Source organism: Elephas maximus, chromosome 2, assembly GCF_024166365.1.
Source record: "Elephas maximus indicus isolate mEleMax1 chromosome 2, mEleMax1 primary haplotype, whole genome shotgun sequence".
Taxonomy (NCBI): domain Eukaryota; kingdom Metazoa; phylum Chordata; class Mammalia; order Proboscidea; family Elephantidae; genus Elephas; species Elephas maximus.
Window position 1 is genome coordinate 76,199,497 of NC_064820.1, and position 16,033 is coordinate 76,215,529.

The following is a 16,033-nucleotide window of genomic DNA, read 5'->3' on the forward strand; positions in this document are numbered from 1 at the left end:
AGGTAAATAATGAAAAGAACAATGAAGGAAAAAGATATAAAAGGGGTGAAAGTACTTAACCTTATCAAGGAAGAGGGAGAAAAAGAAGGAGTTAATTACTGTCTAAGTATAAAAGGGATATTGCGTAAATAATCATGAGCATGTATTCTGTATTCACAGGGTAGATACATTAGCTGGAGGGAAGATTTATCTGAGTAGTAGAATCTCTTCCTCTGGAGGCCTTTAGAGCAGAAAAGATGCTCTTTTTCTCATATAGCTTAGTTGCAACACCCAAAACTCATTGGTGCTCTCGTGCCCATCCATCACTAGGGTATAGTAAATGGATTCAGTCAGCCACCTACCTAAACACGCTTCTCACCATTCTCTGTCTGGTGTGGAGGAAAGAGAACTTCAAAATATGCAAGGCTTGGGTTTGTGTCCCAGCTCCGCTGCTTGCTCCTCATGTGCTCTTATGAGTCATGAATGACTAGTCACCATTTACTTTGTTCTCCTTAGACTTTCAAATTAATATAGTTATACATCTACAGTTGTAAGCTTTGCGGAAGTGAAAAGAAAATAGGAGTCATGGTCTGTCATTTCCAGGGCCTGAAAATCCCTTGAACTCTCTGGGCCTGAGTGTACTTATCTATAAAAGGAGGATCACACTACTGAGCTCATAGGTTTCTTCATTTTTTTCTTTTTTTTTCCTTTCTCTCTCTTTCTCCTTCCTTCCCTTCCTCTTGCCATTTCTTCTTTTCTTTTTTCTCTTTCTTCTTATTTTTCTTGGGGGAGGGGGATGATTAAGTAAGTAGATAAGATAATGTATGTAAAGCACCTAGCATAGTGTTTGGCAAGTAGTTGTTGTTGTTATTAGGTGCCATCCAGTCAGTTCTGACTCATAGCAATCCTATCTACAACAGAATGACACACTACCTGGTCCTGTGCCATCTTCAGAATTGTTGCTATGTCTGAGCCCATTGTTGGCAGCTACTGTGTGATCTCATTGAGGGTTTTCCTCTTTTTCACTCACCCTCTACTTTACCGAGCATGATGTCGTTCTCCAGGGACTAGTCCCTCCTGATAACATGTCCAAAGTACATGAGTCAAAGTCTCAGCATCCTCACTTCTGAGGAGCACTCTAGCTGTATTTCTTCCAAGACAGACTTGTTCATTCTTTTGGCAGTCTGTGGTATATTCAATATTCTTTGACAACACCATAGTTTAAATACATCAATTCTTTGATCTTCCTTATTCATTGTCCAGCTTTCACAAGCATATGAGGCAATGGAAAATATCATGACGTGGGTCAGGCACACCTTAGTCCTCAGAGTGATATCTTTGTTTTTTTAACACTTTAAAGAGATCTCATGCAGCAGATTTGGCCAAAGTGTCATTTGATTTCTTGACTGCTTCTTCCATGGGCATTGACTGTGGATCCAAGTAAAGTGAAATCCTTAACAACTCCAATCTTTTCTCCGTTTATCATGATGTTGTTTATTGGTCCAGTTGTGGGATTTTTGTTATCTTTATGTTGAGGTGCAATCTGTACTGAAGACTGTAGCCTTTGATCTCCATCAGCAAGAACTTCAAGTCATCTCCTCTTTCAATAAGCAAGGTTGTGTCATCTGCATAACGCAAGTTGCTAATGAGTCTTCCTCCAATCCTGATGCCTGTTCTTCTTCATATAGTCCAGCTTCTCAGAGTATTTGCTCAGCATTCAGATTGAATAAGTATGATGAAAGGATACAACCCTGATGCACACCTCTCCTGATCTTAAGCCATGCAGTATCCCCTGGTTCTGTTCGAAAGACTGCCTCTTGGTCTATGTACAGGTTGAGCATGAGGACAATTTAAGTGTTCTGGAGTTTCCATGCTTCCCAATGTTACCTATAATTTGTTATGATACACACAGATAAGTGCCTTTGCATAGTCAATAAAATGCAGGTAAACTTTCTAGGGTTCTCTGCTTTCAGCCAAGATCCATCTGACATTAGCAATGATATCCCTTGTTCCACGTAACTTTTTAAACCCAGTTTGAATTTCTGGCAGTTCCTAGAAATTCAAAGACTGCAGCCGCTTTTGAATGGTTTTCAGCCAGATTTTACTTGTGTGTGATATTAATGATATTGTTTGATAATTTTTGCATTCTGTTGGATCACCTTTCTTGGGATGGGCATGTATATGGCACATAATAGGCACTCAAAAATATTTGTGGCACATAGTAGGTACTCAAAAATATTCATGGAATAAATAGACGAGATAACATTTGCGTCTTAATTTCTTAAGTTTTGCTATAACAAAAATGCCACAAGTGGGTGTCTTTAATGAACAGAAATGAATTTCCCTCACAGTTTACAAAGCTAGAAGTCTAAATTCAGGGCACTGGCTCTGGAGAGAGGCTTTCTCTCTCTGTCTGCTGTGGTGGAAAGTCCTTGTCTCTTTCCAGGTTCTTTTTCTTGGTTCCTTGGCTGCCTTCATGTGGCACGTATCTTCCCCTTTACTTGCGCTTCCTTCTCTGTGCCTAATCTGCTCTTTTTATGTCTCAGAGCTGGTTAGCTTAAGGCACACCCTACACTGATATGATCTCATTAGTGTAACAAAGAAAATCTTATTCCCAAATGAGATCACATTCACAGGCATAGGGGTTTAGGATTTGCAACACATTTTGGGGTGATGCAATTCAATCCATAATGGTATGTAAAGTGTTTATATATAATTTGGCATACAGTAGGTGCTTAATAAATATTTGCCCCCTTTACCTTACTCTCTTCTAACCCTAAAATGTTCCGAGACTTTTATTACCCTTGGCCTCTCCTGCAAAGTCTTCAATTATATTCCTACAAAGTCTTCAATTATATTCCTACAAAGTCTTCAATTATATGACAATCAGAGTCTCAGTGTGAAAGTTAGTGGCTACTGGATCATGTATTAGTTGTCTATAGATGCATAACAAATTATACGAAACTTAGTCTTTAAAACAAAACTTAGTCCCTTAAAACAAAACTTAGTTTTTTATTATTTCACACTCTTGAATTCTGAAAGTGATTTAGCTGGTGGATTCTGGCTCAAGGGTCTCAAATAAGGTGGCAGTCAATGTGTTGTCAGGGCTGCATCATCTGAAGGCTTGACTAGGGCTGGAGGATCTACTTCCAAGACAGCTTACTAACTTAGCTGTAAGCTAGAGGCCTCAGTTCCTAACTGGCTGTTGGCAGGAGGCTGTAGTCCTTGCCACATGGACCTCTTCATAGAGCTGCTTGAATGTCTTTATGGTATGGCAGCTGGTTTCCCTCAGAGCAAGTGTCTAAAAAAGAGCAAGGAGGAAACTGCAAAGCCTTTTATGACATAGTTTCTTATATCACACGGGGTCACTTTTTGCCACATTTTATTTGTCCCACACTCAAAGGGAGAAGGATTAGACCCTACCTCTTTAAGGGAAGACTATCATATAATTTGTGGACATATTTTAAAGCCATGACAGATTATTATGTAATGTTGGGCAGATTACCAAAAATCTATCGTAGTGGCTTGCCTGTAACATAAAGCTGTAGTTCTTCTTTCTTTTGATATCAGGCTTGAGGAGATAGTGAGTAGGTCCTTGGTGGTGTCCTATGAGGATGTAGAGATGAGAATCAAGTTGTTGGTTTTTTCCTGTTGTCAAGATTCCTGCTTGATGCTTCATAAAAACCAGTACCAGTTGCCATCAAGTTGAGTCCAACTCATGGTGACCCTGTGTGTGTCCAAGTAGAACTGTGCTCCATAGGGTTTTCAAAGACTGATTTTTCCAAAGTAGATCACCAGGTCTTTCTTCCAAGATGCCTCTGGGTGGACTTGGACTTCCAAATTTTCCATTAGCAGCTGAGTGCAATAACTGTTTGTACCACCCAGGGACCCCTCTAATCTCATTTCATCCCTCCTTGCTATGTAGGCTTTTTGCCTAATTTCCTAACCCTGCTTGCTTATTGATGTCCACTACTTATTTAAAAATATAATAATGACATATGGTATATTTTTAAAATACTTCAAACAGTACAGAAAGGTATAAGGTAAATACTACAGGCTGGTTTCCCCAGGAAGCCAACTTTGAGACAGAGATTAGATTTCTGTCTCCATCATGAAGATGCACCATCCAGACTCTCCTTCAAAGAATGACTTGCTGCCCTACTGCTATAAGTGCTTTCCACAGAAGGCCTTCAGCAATCACCCCCTCAGAGATTGTTGCAGCTACAGAGAGCAGCTTCTCAAAAAGTCATACTTCCTGAGCAGCCTATATATAATGACTGATGGAGGCATGTATATAAACACCCAGCCTTTTCCATCCAACATAGGACAGCTTGGAAGGGCCTTTCTAACTCCAGAGCTCCCCATGGGATGGTTGAAGTTGCCAGTCTGCATCATGCTTTGAAGTTTACCTCTCTCTAATTCTGCTTCCTCCCTTCCCTTCCACAAATGTTGATTTCAAGAGCATTCAGTAATAAACATCCTACAACCTAAACTTTCTCTCAGAGTCAGCTTCGTAAAGAATCCAAACTGTGACAAGCTTGAAGGTTTATTAGGGGATTAAATACTTGTGATATCCAGTATCCAAGATAGCCCTCAATGTTTCTTCCTTCCTGGGATTCATGCTCTTGTACAGTCCCCTTCCATATTGAATATAGGGGTGAACTATGTGACCAGTAGCATACTGAAGAAGTGATAGAGTTTGTCTTCAAGGTTAGGTCATGAAAGACATTGCAGATTCCACCTCGTCTTTCTTGGATCACTTGTCCTAAGGGAAGCCAGCGTCCATGTCATGAGTCTCAAGAAGCTCTATGGAAAGGTCCATATGGCAAGGAACTGAGGCCTCCTGCCAATACCCAGCATCAACCTACCAGTCATGTGAGTGAGCCGTCTTGGAAGCAGGTTCTCCAGCCCCAGTCAAGCCTTCAGATGACTGCAGCCCCAGATGACGTCTTTACTGTAACCTCATGAGACTATAAGCCAGAACAGCCAATCTAAGTTGCTGCTAAATTCCTGACTGGCAGGATAATAATGCTAATTGATGTTTAAAGCTGCTAAGTTTTGGAGTAATTTGTTATATCATAGTGAATAACTAATACAATACCTGTGGAAGAGACGGGAAGGTTTAGGCAGATGTAAAAGTTAAGCTATGATACAGTCTCAATGAAAGCCTCAGCCAACATGATGAAAACTTTATGTATGTATTTTTTTAACCTATAACAATTTTTTTCTTACTCTTCTGGAGATTCTAACATATCAGTATTGTACTATGTGGCAGTAACTGCCAGAAATTAAAGCCAGATTCAGAAGAGGGCATGGAACCAGGGATATCATTGCTGATATCAGGTGGATCCTAGCTGAAATCAGGGAACACCAGAAAGATGTTTACTTATGTTTTATTGACTATGCAAAGGCAAGAAATCAAACAATATATTATATTGGGCAAATCTGCTGCAAAAGACCCCTTTAAAGTATCAAAAAGTGCAGATATCACTTTGAGAACTGTCTTCATTATCTAGTGCTTCTATAACAGAAATACTACAAGTGGATGGCTCTAACAAAGAAATTTATTCTCTCACAATTCAGGAGGCTAGAAGTCCAAACTCAGAGTATCAGCTCCATGGGAAGATTTTCTCTCCTCGTCAGTTTTGGAGGAAGGTCCTTGTCATCAGTTTTAGCTCTGGGGGAAGATCCTTGTCATCATTCTTCTCCTGGTCTAGGAGCTTCTCAGTGCAGGGGCCCCCGGGTCCAAAGGACACACACTGTTCCTGGCACTTCTTTCTACTATCTCTCTGCTTACTTCTCTCTCCTTTTTCTTGTAAAATAAAAGGTGATGTAGGCCATACCTCAGGGAAACTCCCCTTACATCCAATCAGGGCTGAGACTTGAGTAAGGGTGTTGCATCCCACCCTAATCCCCTTTAGCATAGCCAAATTTTGCCTCTTTAACCAAAGGCAGAGATCAGGATTTACAACACATAGGAAAATTACATCAGATCACAAAATGGTGGACAACCACATAATACTGGGAATCATGGCCTAGACAAGTTGACACATATTTTTTAAATCCATGACAAGGACTAAGGTGTGAGTGACTTAAGCCATGATATTTTCAATTGCCTCACATGCATGTGAAAGCAGGACAATGAATAAGGAAGACCAAAGACAAACTGATGCCTTTGAATTATGGCGTTGATGAAGAATATTGACTATACCATGGACTTACAGAAGAATGAACAAGTCCGTCTTGGAAAAAGTACAGCCAGAGTGATCCTTGGAAGCAAGGATGGCGAGACTTTGCCTCTCATACTTTGGACATGTTATCAGGAGGGACAAGTCCCTAGAGAAGGAGATGATGCTTGATAAGTTAGAGGGTCAGCAAAAAAGAGGAAGACCCTCAAGGAGAAGGATTGACACATTGGCTGCAACAATGTGATCAAACAGAGCAATGACTGTGAGGATGACATAGGCCCAGGCAGTGTTTTGTTCTGTTGTACATAGGGTCACTATCAGTTGGAACCGACTTGATGGCACCTAACAATAACAACAATAATGTCGAAGTAGGTATCATAATTTATTTAGATAATCCCTGTTGATGGTCATCTAGACAGTTTTGTTATTTTAAAATATCCCTCGAGGTACATATGTGTACAATCATCTTGGTGCACAAGTACATGTAAAAGCATGGAACAAATCCCTAAAATTAGAATTGCTGCAACCCAGGCTGCTGACTCATTATCTAGCTCTGATCTCTAGGAGTTGCCTAGCTGTTTATGCATTGTCCGCGTATGCCTGGCTCTCTCCTAAGTACTGGAAACTCTTTCTACTGCGAACTGCCTGAAGACCGTTATAATCATCAAACAAGGTGTGCTTTACGTAAACTGAGAAAACATATGTAAAAACTCCGTAAGTGAGTTACATACAGACATCAAAAGAAGACTGTCTCAACAAGTCCATCGCTGTGTCCTTCTCAAACAGCCACAACACCTACTGTGATAAGACACTGTGAGAGAGACAAGAGATTTGGTCTCTGTTCTTCATGAGCTAAAAGTCAAGTTTACCCAGCACTCGAGTCCCAGAAGAGCTGAATCCAGTCAGCTGGCTTATTTCCCTCACTGGCCCACCTCCAGTGACTAGGGGAGAAACTTCCCTGATGTCTCTGAGGATGTGAACACACTCTTTGGTGGTCTTCGTCTCTGTCTTTCTGTTTCTTTCTCTCTGGCTCACTGTATGTCTCTTTCTTCTTCTCACTTTTTGTGGTGAAGCAAAATTATAACATTGTGAATAGAAGGTATGGGCTGAATGACTTGGGTTTCCCTTTACTTTCACATAATTATTTAATTCTTCAACCAGAGTAGGTGTTTTCATTTGTTTTGACAATATGTATATATTTCTATATATCTAGTATATCAGTGGCATTCAAACTCTTCTTACCATGACCAGAATTAAGAAAAACATTTATATTGCAATCCATCCATCCATCCACCCACCCACCCACCCACCCATCCATCCATCCATCCATCCATCCCTAAAAAATGTACCACCAAAGTCACTTAGTCTTATTATACATAATGCTCTCTGATATTTCCTATTCTGTCCTAGTCCATCTTGTAAACATGCTGGTCTCAACCAACTTGATTTAATGATCCACCGATCGGCCATGACCTGTTGGTTGAAAAACACTGCTGCCTATGACACACTACAGGCCTATGGTAAAGCTCAGGTGTGTGCCTTATGCAGTAAAAGCCTTAAAAGCCTGTGCTGTCTGCGTGCTAAATTGTTCTTCCTTTCAAAGTTAAAAGTTATCCCTGCTAAATATACTGGAAGCAACATAAATCTGAGACTTCCTCAGAAGTCGGCATCAATGTGCTGTAATTTAGGGCTAGCGCTGGGGATATCAGTTAGTGCACCTGGCTCTGTCATGCTGCTCGATTGTCTGTCACAGTTGGAGAGGTACTTTCCCTCCAGATGCTCTTTAAGGCGGCTCACGTGAAGAGAATGCAAATGCTGGTCCAGCCCTGGCTGAGGATACCTCGCCCTGCAGCAGATTGGGTTACGTGGCAGGGAGGCATGCTTTTGTCACTCAGAAGAGCCATCTGGTGTAGGGGAAGCCTGGGAACGCAGTAAACCAAGAAGGCAAGAAACGGGGGAAAAATTCCCCCAAACTTTTTGTCCATAGGGTTGCAATGAGTTGGAATTGACTTGACACCTGTGGGTTTGCCTTTTTTTGGTGGGGATGGGGTTGTCATCACCCTAAAAGCAGTATTAATGATCTCATATTTGTGGTCAGGTCAGTGCAAGGATGGGGGGGAGGGGAGGCAGGAACTGACATGGTTTGGAAGTCATCTGTGTGCCAGGCCCTGCTCTGGGCATGTCCCCATATGGTCACTTAGTGACTATACTAAGAGCTAATATGTACCGGGTGCTTACTTTGCTATAGGCATTTACAAGCATTATCCTTGTCCTTTGAGGGACAGGAAGAACAAAACAGCAGCAAGACAACAGGAATAAACCCACATAAATGGCTGTAGCATGGAGTTTCTATTCACGAGGAAAAAGCTCCAATCCATCTTTTAATTTTTTTTTTAATCCTGACATTTCAGAATTAAGCTGAAACGTTTTAATATCCCACTCTTAATTTTCAAGATAAACAAAAAGAAAAAATATTAATGAAAGAAAAGAACAGGAAGAAGCTTATAAAAGTAAATATGAACCTCGGCACAACGGCTGAAGAGATGAAGCAATTAAAATGCTTTTAATTAAAAAAAAATCACAAGTGGATGATAAAATATGTAGAAAGTGAAAATTTACAAACAGTCAAAACCTGGAATTGCTGACTGTTCAGAAACTTCGCAGATGGATCTTGGGTGACGGTGCATGCAGAAGGGGATTATAGGTGAATCTGCATTGTCCTGGCTGCTTCCCGTGCTACCCTTCTCTGAGGAGAGCCTGATGTTGATTAGACATGGAGCCAGGCTAATGCAGCAGATCCAGCGCAGGGAACCAGCCTGTCAGTTATTCCTTTCACTAGGTTTGCAATTTTGATCGGTGCCTGAGACATCTAATGAATTTCATTGGTTTTGGAAACTTGATGACCAATCATGCAGCCAATTAAATCGTTTAGAACGGTGAGCCATGAGAAGTAGTCTGAGCAGATACATTCAAACCCCAATAGCCTTTCACTTCTGGAGAGCTGGATTCAATGCCACTGAATCCAGTGTTATCACATGTCGTTGGAAAATGACACTGTTGCATTGCCAGTTGATGAATCACAGTCAAATCTGGCTGTGGAATAGCATACTGTTCTTTCTTTTAAAAGATTTTAATCTATTTATTTTGTAACAGCTTTGTTAAGACATAATTCATACACCATACAATTCATCCATTACGGTATGCAATTCAAATTTCAGTGAGACCACAGTCAATTTTAGAACATTTTTATGATCCAAAAAAGAAAATCTGTACCCTTTAACAGGATCATACCAAACTGTTAGCCTCCGCTGATTGCTACATGCGTGCTGTATTGTTTTTGACAACACTCTATAGAAATAAATTGCTGCACACACGGCCCGACCCAAATAAAGTCAGGGTCTTCAGGCAGGACCCGGGTGTTGCCAAGCTTTGAAGCGTGCTCCAAGTCCCATTCTTCCATGCAGATCGTCTGCACTCTGGACCAGGACCTGGGGGAGGATGGAGAGGACTTGCTTTTCTTTCCTAGGTTCTTCCTATGGAGCTGGGAGAGGGTGGTGGGGGGAGGAGCAGGGCTGGTGCTGCTGCAGGGCTGCCACCACCGCCCCAGTACACAACTTCCATAGCACAAAGCTGGGAGAATTGGATTCTGCCGATGTTCACCAGCTGCCAAGCTGGCCGTATCAGGAAGCTGGAGAAGCTAGCAGCTGTCACTCAGCTGCTGAGTCTGCCAGAACAGCCCTTCCACAGCACAGAGCTGTGGGGAAACGAGGGACTGACTCATTTTTTACCAGCTGCCCCACTCAGATCCTTCCTGCTGACCAGGGGTGAGAGAACCATCTCTGCTACCCTGCTGACACCACCCACCCAGCACAGGGCTTGGGGGACAGGATCTGCTGATGTTCACTGGCTACCCAATCCACCCAGAATAGCCTTCCCATTCCAGGAAGCTAAGGGAGATAGGGGCTTCCACTTGGCTGCTCAGTCCACTGGAATAGTCTTCTGCAATATGGAGTTGGGTGGAGGGGATGAGAGCCCCTAGCTCAATTGTCACAGTCTCCCACTGTTTGTACTGGGTTTCTGTAGATTTCATTGAATAAACACTTTTTAGTATGTTGTAAACCCTTTGGTCAATCTCCAATCTCCAGAGACTTTGAACGATCGCCTTGGCTAATTTTTACCAGCCTGATAGGTGTCTCTCTGGGGGAGTTGCTTCACTGAGACACTCGCCTTATTGTTCTGGAAGTTTTCTCCTTCTCCACAGAGTTGTGATTGGCCATAGTGGAATGATGCCTATTTTTGAACAGCAGCAATTTTGTATCGGCCTCCTTGAAAGTACTCCCGGTAAGTCCATGTATCAGTCTTATATACTTCTTATAGTATCCCAAGCAGAGATAGTGGCTGAATCCAATTTTAAAAAGTTTTGGGAGATGGCATAGCGTTGGCTAAGCCCTTTGGTCAGAGAGCTAACTGTCCAAACAAAGCAAAGCATCTGAGGAGATAAACCTGAGATCAAACATCAAGTATCCCTGCACAAAGGTAAGGGGATTAACTCCGTGGAGGCATTCAGAGCTTTTGGAAATACAAACCCTTTGAAATCCACAGAATCATCTGTGTCCTCAGATAGGGGCTTAGTGTGAATTCTAAGGGAATTTGACCCTGTCAATAGTGCTTGCTTCACAGAGATGCGTCCTTACACCCTATTAATGTTTATCGAATGTCCCCTGGAAGGTTGACATTGTAATTATGTTTCTAAGGCTCTGCATAACCTGCTTTGATTTTTGCTCTTTCTTTCTATAAAGGCTTTACCATTGCTGGGGATTTCATATTTCTCTTATTTTCACTTGCTTTTTAAGAAGTGAGAAGAAGCAATTGACTTAATACTGTATGTATACAGTCTTGCAAAAGCACAGCTGAGGATTTTAAATATTATTCTGACATGGGTAACCTGCCACTATAAGTGAAGCACTTTGCTTCACAAGACCTGGTACCAGGTGGAAAGGACACTATTCCTCAACAATGACAAATGGCACAGCTATCTTCTCTGCAAGTTCAGAATGATTAATAGATTTTACCTCATCCATCCCCTCATCTGACACAAGGTTGGAAACCAGTGTCATTATTGCTATTTTCTAGAGGAAGAAGCAAAATTATTTGCCAGCAAGTTTAGAATGATGAATTGCTACACTGAAAGAAGTATCTTTGTAATCCTTTTAGATGTCTCTTAATGTATCTATCCATTTTCCATCCAAAGGCCATTTGTTTATTAAGATTCACCCACGAAAAGACTTACATTGCATATTTCACATGTCAGCTGAAAACGATTCTTCAGGTCTTATGCCAGGAACGTTCGTACTCCGCCCCACCCCCAGCCCTTCACCCCGGCACTGTGACCGAAGGCATTTCTTTCTGAGTGCCCCCACCCTCTCATCCTCCTTGTCCAAGTGCGTATTGAACAGCAAGGACTTCTGGCTGGACTCGTTGTTTGTGTCGAGTTCAGAGGGTGTACTTGTGTTTCTTTCATCATTTTATAAAGATGGGGTGGGGCCAGGGGAAGCTGGTCTTAAGAGATGAAGGGCAAATTGAGATCTTTGATTGGAAGACTGTGGCTCCATCATTTTCTCTTACATAAAAATTGTATTCATCCCACTCTTCTTAGTGCGAATCACTCCAGTACAACGCGACAATGCAGCAGAGACACAAGAACTTTTCTCACATTGCACTACAAACACAGCCACCCTCTCTGGGGAACCTAAGAGAAACTTTTTGGCTTCCACTTCCTCTCCATTTGTTTGAAGGATCAAGAGAACACAGTTCCATTTTCAACAAATATTAAAAAGGAAAATCATGAAAAGAGCCAACGTTCTCTTTTTTTTTTCTCTCTTAATATATTGTTGCATCCAAAGAAGAGGAAACAGTGAGCGCCACTGATACTGGGCCCCCAGGGACCCCATAAGGGTCACTCCCCAGCTATCAAATGGGCATGTCTTCCTTCACTTGCAGAAAGAGTTTGTAATGGGACTGGAAGTTACTCTTGGCTCAGCTCTACTGTGCAAAAAAAATGAAATACCAGAGTGCTTCGGGGAGCCAGACCGTGCTCACACCTGGGTTTTCACAGGGAAGAGAGTTTTTAGCTTCAAGGCTTTAGAGACTTGGAGAAAGAAGATTTGAAAATCATTAGCCGTGTTCCTGCCAGTATCCACAGGCCTGCTAAGAACTGTGCGTTCCTTAGGCCCAGGGACAAATTTCACACACGTTTTTGTTGTTTCTTCTTAAGATGCCATGGGACAAATGTCCTTGGGACTTAGAATATGAGAACATCTCATTTATTCTGCACTGTTGCAAAATAAGTGCAGACTGGGAAATATTTTTCAAATAACTGGACTGTTACCCTTTGAGAATTGAATGTTTTTAAATGGAAATGTATTTAGAGTGCATTTAGTTAATAAAGATGATAAAGTTGATTGACTCTTCTTTGACCATGCAAGTCCATTATCATGGACATGTATTATTTTGCCAGATGGGTCAGAGATATCCACAGGGGCTATGGAGATGGAAAAGGCTCTTTGCTGCCTCACCTTATGGCCTTGGAGTTTCAGCCTCTTTCCTTAATTTTCTGCTTTTCTAACTCTGCAGTCATTTGTCTTACTTTTGTCATTTCTTCCCAGGACCTGTGCCTGAGAAACTTTGCTTCCCTAGGTCTTGACTATTTACATCTTCACCAATTGCAACCCAGAACAACACTGTGAGAAACCAGATGGACTTAATTCTATGGATATCAATTAGTAAATATGCTCTCCTGCCAAAAGAACATGGTTTTATGATAGCTATAAAAAATCTAATTCATCCCTTTGGTCATTGAGTGAGGAAATGGACTTTATATCAAGCGATATTTTATTTTATAGATAGAAAAAAATGCATCTACCTTATTATTAAAACTTGCCTTGGGTAGAAGAAGTTGAATGGACCTCCAAAACAGATTTTAAACTACCCATTTCTAACCCCTCCACTGCTACTTTCTTTACCCAGACAATATTATGTTTCATGGACTATCACGATTACCTTGTAATGGCTTCCTAGCATCATCTTGGCTTCCTTTCAACTCATTCTCCACACTATAGCCAGAATGAGCTTTCAAAAATGCATATCTCATCATTTCTCCCCAATCCTCAATGCCTTTCCGAGTCAGCCTCACCTTGTGGTATTTCTGTTATAGCAGCACTAGATAACTAAGACAGAGATCAATCAACTACTTGATGGGAAGTTGACTACCCTAAGCCTTTTTCATCCTGGAAAGCCCAGAATTTCTTTCTCACAAGAATAGATACCTATTCTGGGCATAGTTTGCCTTTCCTGTTCATAAGACCTCAGCTAGCACCTCTATGAAATCTCACATAACATCACAGGAAATCACAAGGTTCATTTTACAGTAAATGAGGTGCAGAGATGGGCCCATGATTACACGAGCCACTGGTCATACCATATATACACCACTGAGAGATGGCTAGCTCCTGAGAGTGCTGGAATTGTCTACCGCAGATATAAATGAAGCACCAGTTTGGAGGCAGTCCTCTGCAAGAATAGGGGGCCATCATCCGATATACACATTGAATTAATAGCTTTTGTATGATGTGTCCCCAGCAGGAAGAATGCTTGTATCCAGGGACCATGGGTCTAAGTAGGAGTGGCCCCACTTTCCATCACTCCCAGTGGCGGAACTTTGTACTTCCCATCCCTGTAACAATGGGCTCTGCAGGATTAAAAGTTGTGGCCCTCAAAGTGGTCACTTTCACTGGGGGACACCGTAAGAGTTGCATTGAATTATAAGCTATGGCTACCACCTGGGAACTTTTTGTTCCTTGTTTCCAGAGACCGGCACCGAAGGAGAGGAGTCACCACCTTGGTGGAGGACATTGACTTGATCATCAGGAGAAGATAGGGCTATCATTACATTATTGGTCAGGAAGGAATACATGTAGAACCAGGTGACTCACTTGGGTTTCTTTTGGTACTCCTTTTCCCAATTGTGATGGTAAATAAATAGGTACAGCACCCCCAGCCTGAGAAAGGTATCCCATCTCCAGCTTCAGAAAGTCTCATCCTTGCTAGGGTCATTTCCTTCCCAGGGTAGGCCCTACCTGGTGACTGAGAGATCTGGGAATGTAAAGATCTGGACGTTTTGACCCAACGTGATACAAGGCATCCCCCTTAGGGATGAAGATCTGGGTCATACCACCAGGAAAGCCAGCTCTGAGTCTGGCAGAGGTGGTATCTAATGGTGATGTGTATCGGTTGTGGTTCCTAGATCAACCGCAGCAGTGGGGGATGAAGTTTGTCCCATTAATCTTCCTCTTTTATGTTTTCCCTCAGGCGGAGAGGCCAGTTGGAATCCTGAATTGGAATTTAGGATTCCATATTTGTGAAGAAGTGGGCTGGAGTGTTACAAGGGGTGATCAGTGGTAGACAGAGATGTGCTGCCCAGATCTCTCTTCTAGGAAGGACTTGTACCCAGCTGGGTGAGTGCAGTCAGCAGACTTCATCTACAGCTCCCACAGGGTCTTCCCCAGCTCCAGAGAGTCTCACTTTTGCTGGGGTGATGTCCTTCCCAGGGCAGGCCCTATCTGGTGACTGACAGATCTGGGGATGTAGAGATCTGGACATTTTGACCCAATACCGTACAACTCCAATAGACCTTTTCCCTAGAGCTTCTGAGCATGTGAACGAGGATTTGTCCAGCCTCCACTGCACTTTAGCTTCTGTCTCTTTTTTCCTGCCCTTTCTTTGCACTGGTGTTGATCTCTAATAACCACCTTGCATCCAAACTTTGTCTAAGCATCTGCTTCCGGAAAACCTAACCTTCTGCATGCTACAAGCTTTGGAGGCAAAGGAGGAGCTTGTTAACTAGGTAATTTTTTTTTTTTTTTCACTTTCCAGAGCTACCATTTCCTCATCAGTAAAACTGGGGTAGCAACAGTTGCTTCTCATGGCTGCGTGAAGCTTAAATGAGATAAAGTGTGTAAATCACTAGGCACAGTGCTTGACACACAACAGTGCTTAGTAAATGCTCCAGTTTCACTGTTGTTTTAAAGGGAATCTCCCTCAGAAATTGACAACTTCCTATGAACAGCTTTGTGAGTTCTCTAGTTTTCTGGCCACTATGTTGGCATTAATAATGGCTAATTCTTACAAAATATAAACTATGGACCAGGGACATTTTAAGTGTATTGCATATATTAATTCAACTCACACAACAATCTGATGAGGTTGGTACTGTCCCTAGCTCCATTTTACAGATGAGGAAACTGAGACACAGAGAGGTTCACTAGCTGGTCTAAGGACCCAAAGCTTGGAAGTGAGAGAGCTAGGCTATGAGCTCATGCAGCCTGGCACCAGAATCTGTGCTCTTACTCACTAGAATATACCGCCTTTTGGCAAACCTTTGTGTGGTTGAACTTTATCCTACAAGGAATTTGAGGCATAATGAGGCAATCCTTCCTCCAACCACCCACTTAATTCTTGCACGCTTCCAAAATTAATTTTTCTGAATAGGAAAAAGGAAGAGGATGACGAAGATGTCACCTGCCTGAAGATGGGCTGAGGGTCATTAATTCTGTCTGAAGCCTTGAGAGAGAGGAAGATTCCAGCAACCCTGTCTCCCTGGGGCTGAGGACCCAACCAACAGAATCATCCTGGCAGAGGGGGTGAGGGTGGGAGTAAGATGTTGACTTGCAAAATCTCAGGTCTTCGCAAATCATTAACTCAGCTTTTTAAACATGTTTTTATTTGCTTAAATTAACAAAAAATAGGCTACATGCTATTTTCAGGTAAACTGCTTTTTCACTGAAGCAGAAATCAATATTCACAACTTG